Genomic DNA, 6,247 nt, shown 5'->3' with positions numbered 1-6,247 from the left:
TGAGTCTAGTGGACTGATGACCTGAGATGTTAAGTCCCATAGTGCTCAGAGCCACTTTGAAGCATCTACCGCACCAGCCTCCGTTAACGACTTGGAAACGGGCCGGCTTCTGTGACCGAGCGGTTCTAGGCGCTTCACTCTGGAACCGCGCTGCTGCTACGGTCGCAAGTTCGAATCCTGCCTCAGGAATGGATGTGTGTGATGTCCTTAGGTTAGTTAGGTTTAAGTAGTTGTAACTTCTAGGGGACTGATGACCTCAGATGTTAAGTCCCATAGTGCTTAGAGCCATTTGACTTGGACACGAAGTTGGATAAAGGCACATAGTATTCGTCGGTCACTTTTACTAAGATGCTGGAAATGTTGTGGTATTGTAGTTTAAGAACAAAAAACGTAATTCATAAATAAAGGCATTTAACTACTTGCAGGTCTAGTTTTAAGTAGGATGGGATTGATAGTTGACCGCAATCTTATCGTAGGGACCATCCTGGTATTTGCTTGAAGTAATTTAGAGAAAACACAGAAAACAAATCCGAGTGATTAGAACCTTCATCCGCTCAGTTAAAAACAGTGCAAACTGCTTATCTTCAGTGTATAATAATGTTTTGTTTAAGCCTACATTGTTGTAAACAAGTTATTCCACAATGTAAAAAGCTACTACTTCAGCGTTCAGACATTTATCAACAGAAGTCACCGCACACGTTACACACGCTATACACTCACTATCACTTGACAAGACTATGAAGAAGATGTCTGGTTTCCATTTTGTCTATTGGAATCTCCATTTGCTTGCCTGAAAATCTGAATCGGTATCATTGCGTAACGAATGAGATTTTGAGGATAAGATATTATTATTATCCACTGAAGACTTTGGTATAAGATTTTCCAGAAGAAAATTTCTGATGGCGAAGTGTTTTGTGAAATGAGAGAGGAGTTTTGTCATTATTGCTTGTCTTGCGTTTTTTTTGGCAAACCCCTAGTCCAACGTTATCTATATGATCATTCGCCGTACAGAATAAACAGCTTAAGATGTACTTTGTACCTGAGTTTTTAAAAATAAGTTTGTTTAAAAAAATCTCTTTAATCTTCTTTGGCAGTTTACTGTACTATTTTGCTCGTTAGTAGAAAATGCTGTTTAGAGTTTTATGATAATTTTTTCGGGGTGAATCTAAATTTAGTCTAGATCTTGGTCCATGATAATGGACAGAGTTGCTTGCGTAGTAATTATAAAAATTTTCGTTGATGCGCACAACTAACGTAAACGTACTTAAAAGTTATAGTAAAAATCACTAACGCTGTGAACGATCTATAACTGAGCTCGATTAATATTTTTAGCTTTTATTATCAGGCACTTTCCTTAAATTTAAAAATTACGTTCATATTTTGTTCATTTATTACCCAGAAAGGTGTTCTTGGACTAGAATTGAGTGACTAATAGGCACCGCCTGATTGACTCTCTGATAAGTGATATTAGTGGAAACCAGCAAAGTGTTGCGGTTGGGAAACATTTCCTACCGCAGATCGGTGCGAGCCGGCTGTTTGTGTGATAAATTAGAGGCACGCCGGATCTGCGTGTGCGGGTGCGACCGCAGGTGGCGGTAATGATTTCCTGCTTCCGGTGACGCGGGACGCGGCAACTCGCGGATGTGGCGCTCGGAGTGGGTCGGGAAGGGGTGGGGGGGGGGGGGGGCGGGGGGGGATCGCGAGGCGGTCGCTACATCCTGCGGGATGGGGCCACTGCCTCTGCGAACCGGACACCACTCAGCTCCGGTCGAACGAAACACTGGTGTTCCAGCAATGAACTTGCGGCCAACAACTTGGCATCTGGGGCATGACAGGTCCATAGATCCAACTGAATGAATGAGCACATGTAGGTGACTTACGTGGGTCTTCCAGCAAGAGCAAGCTCCAGGAGAGGCGGAGAGGTTGAGGTGTGTGTCGCGGGTGAGGGGGTGGGGGGAGGGGAAGTGGGGGGTGGGGGAGGAGGGAGGAGAACGATGTCTCATTGGCTGACCCTTCTCCCTTCTGGGACTGCGGAAAATGGCGGTAGATCATCTGTGGCCGTACGCAGGGTTGATGCGTGGTAGCTTGGGGTTTGTTCAGTTGGTGTGGGTTTCCTGGAACTCTGGTTCTTCATAATTAATATATTGTCCTCAGGTTTCGAGGAATCACTTTCACAGTTGAAACTTCCTGGCAGATTAAAACTGTGTGCCTGACCGAGACTCAAACTCGGAACCTATGCCTTTGGCAGGCAAGTGCTCTACCAACTGAGCTACCCAAGCACGGCGCACGCCCCGTCCTCACAGCGTCAATTCCGCCAGTACCTCGTCTCCCACCTTCCAAACTTCACAGAAACTCTTCTGCGAACCTTGCAGACCTAGCACTCCTGGAGGAAAGGATATTGCGGAGACATGACTTAGCCACAGCCTGGGGGCTGTTTCCAGAATGAAATGCTTTCACTCTACAGCGGAGTGTGCACTGATATGAAACTTCCTGGCAACTTCCTGACCAAAAACCGATTCTAGTAGATGGAGTTCTATGTATTTTTTCAGCGTGCCTTTTGTCTTGCTGTGCAGGTATTTCTACAGAAACTTTCATCCCTTAACACTTGTTTCTTTATATGTAACAGAGAAGCGAAATACCAGTTTCCATAGATTTAGTTTTAAAATAATTTTGATATAAATAAATGTTTTCTTAAAAATTTTGATCTCCTATTTCACCCCCTTAGGGGTTGAATTTCCAAAAATACTCGAGCACTTATTTATTTATTTGTAACCGAGAAGTCACATACTATACTTCATAGATATAGCTTTAAAAATACTTTAGTAGTTCTTTAATTACGATTTATTTTCCAAACAAACTTCCACCCACTGTTTCACCCCCATAGGAGTTAAATTTCCAAAAACGCTGAAACATGTAGTTCTCTATTTCTGAACGAGAAACCAAATACCAATTTTCGTAGGTCTAGTTTAAATTGGTTTAGTAGCAACATATTTTCAAAAAATCCTTTCATCGCCTATTTCATAACTTAGTGGTAGAATATCGAAATATCCCTTCTTAAACGACGGCTTAGCGTATAAGGTCAACACCATCTCTAAATTTCAAATTTCTATCCTTAGCGGTTGGTGCTGGGAGCTGAGTCAGTGAGTGTGTGAGTGAGTGAGTCAGTCAGGACATTGCCTTTTATTTATAGAGATAATGTTGCAGAAAATCTTGAACAAATTAATTATGGGCATTCCTCCATTGCGATTTGTGACACAACGACGGTGACACACTGTTGTTACGAATCCACTACGAAACACTTCCCACTCACAACTGATGGAAAGCACATCCTTTGTTTGCATATGTTAGTTCAAGCTGCCTCGTAGTCACTGCGCTGACGTCGCTTACACGACAGGCATGAAATCATTCTCTGTACTATTTGGACAGATGGTCTATAGGTTCTAAATACGACACTAAGGAGAATAGTGGCACCCTTTACTATATTCTTCTATTAATTCTTGCATTTATTCTTACGTTTATTCTTCAGGAAGATTTGGTCCATTTCTATGGATAATACCGATAGCCGAAACATTGGAAACATAGAAATTCCGAACACTAAGAGCATCGCGCGAAGCCAGGTTTGCCACAGAGACATTTCTTCGTACGAATTCACTCGGGAAAGAAACGTCCTTCACGTTGCTGACGATTTCGCGCGTTGGTAATAATTTCCCCGCAAACCACACATAACGGATCATTTTTCCGAAAACTGGAGCTTGCAGCTGATTATGAATCAAGATACACTACAGAAATTTCACCAAAAGTAAGTTCAAATAACTTCATTAATTTATTGTTCTTTTTTTTATTTTTTTAAATTCAATCACAAGACAGACTACTAGCAGGCGAACAATGACAACGTTGATTCAATATACATTGGAAAACATTCATATGGTAATCTTCTACGGATGGGTAGATGAATGAAGTAAATAAAATGAAAGCAATAACAGGGTTTCAACAATCTCGGAACAAACTTTGCTGCTACACGTTTCATGTCCAAAACATCCGAAAAAACTGCGTGGCCTGAGCTAAAGAACATGCCGACATTATCAGCAACCTCTCTGATGGTAATTCAGCGATTTTCCAGAACCATTTTCTTTATTTCTTCCACACTGTCGTGGAAGTGGAAGTCTTTCTTTCTTCTGCTATTATAATCATGAATGTCACTGTTGTTTTTAAACTGGTCCATGTTTTTGAGAACAAATTTCATTATTCAGCAAATGTACTATGAGGCTGTTGTAAGAATTCCTAACCTTTTAAAGAGATGCCTACAAGATGTGCGATTATGAGCCCCACATATTATTCTAACCACTTTCTTTTGAGCAGTGAATAGTTTGTCCCTAAGTATTGAGTTACACCAAAATATTATTCTGTATTACATCAGAGAATGAAATTACGCAACGTATGTTAGCTTGCTGATTTATATAACCTCAAAATTAGCAATTATTCCGATTGCAAAAGTTGCTGAACTAGTCGCTTTTGGAGATCCAAAATATCAATTTTCCAATTAAGATTCTCACATATATGCACACAAAAAAAATTAGTGTGCTCTACCTTGGCTACTGACTTTTGTTGGTATGTTGTATTTATTGGACGAACTATAATCACTGCAGTGGAAAAATTGGATGCACTGTGTATCTTCAAAGTTCAGAGCAAGCCCATTCGCAGCAAACCAATCAATAACTTTTCCAAAGGCATTATTTGTATCATCTTCTCTTGGAGTTTATTTTACTGAATTAATAATGATGCTTGTATCATCAGCAAACAGTGTCAGTTTAGCTTCTTGTTTCAGATAAGAAGAGAGATCATTTACATATATCAAGAACAGAAGGGGACCCATGATCGAACCCTGTGGAACACCTAATCTAATTTCACCCCATTAGATGAAGTGGTAAACTTTCTTAACTCGCTTAAACCACATAAAGAAACATTTTGCTTCCTGTTCTGTAGATATGACTTTATCACTCATCTGCTGTTTCATTTATATTGTAGAATCGTAATTTCTGTAACATAATGTAATGGTTCACACAATCAGATGCTTTGGGTAAGTCACAGAAAATTCCTATTGGTGACATTTTACTATTTGAAGACTCTATTGTGTGGGCAGTGAAATTGTATACTGCTATTTCAGTAGAACAGCATTTTTGAAATCCAAACTATGATTTACTAAGCATTCCATTACTGTTCAGAGACTAACCACTCTTGAGTACATTACTTTCTCGATGATTTTTGAAAATGCTGTAAGGAAGGATACTGGGCGGTGATTATTGACATCTGTGCTGTCCTCTTCCTTATACAGAGGCTTGACAAAGGCATACCTTGAGTTAGTGATGCATTACAGATGTGACTCAGGACATCAGCTGTAACTGCCCCACATTGTTTAAATACCTTATTAGAGATGTCATCTACTCCAACAGAACATTTATTTTTCAATGGTTTGATGAATTTCCTTATATCACAGCAGGTTTTTAGATGAAAATTAATCTGACAAGGATTTCTCAAAACTGACTCTTTCATGTACTGCTTGGCCTTCTTAAAATCTAACTTCTAACATAAGTCATGAGGTAAGTATCACTTCGTGTGCTCCTAAATTTCTCCGATCCAAAGTGATCTTCCCTGAGGGCCGCTTCTATCAGTTTTTCCATTCTTGTGTAAACAGTTCTTGTTAATATTTTGCAACCATGACTGATAGTTCGATAATTTTCGCAACTGTCAGCAACTATTTTCTTTGGAATTAGGATGAAAAAATTCTCGTTACTTTTTGACCACATATAACGTTTATTTCAGTGTATCACAAGCGATGCAAATACGACTGGAAAATGAGACCATATCCACTAAAAGATATTTACATGTATACTACTGTATGTCTATGTAATCAAAACGTTGACATAACATTGAACTTATTTTTGGTCTTCTGCTGCCAGACAGTGCTACAGGTTATCGAAAAGACGTATGAGGGTTGCCCAGAAAGTAATGCACCACATTTTTTCCTTCGGAAATTCTTTATTGAACATAATGAGAGTCACACACACGAGAGAATGGTGTTTTATCCACACATCCTATTTTTCCACGTAATCTCCGTCCCTTTCTATGACCTTCCTCCAGCAGGTATGCCCTGTCGGTACCAATCCTTGTAATGGTGGTGGAGCCAGTGATACGCTTAGTGAATCACCTCCTCATCATCCTGAAAACGTCTTCCACGAGTCTGTCTGTC

The sequence above is a fragment of the Schistocerca piceifrons genome, chromosome 1, assembly GCF_021461385.2.
Source record: "Schistocerca piceifrons isolate TAMUIC-IGC-003096 chromosome 1, iqSchPice1.1, whole genome shotgun sequence".
Lineage (NCBI taxonomy): Eukaryota > Metazoa > Arthropoda > Insecta > Orthoptera > Acrididae > Schistocerca > Schistocerca piceifrons.
This window is presented reverse-complemented; position numbering follows the sequence as displayed.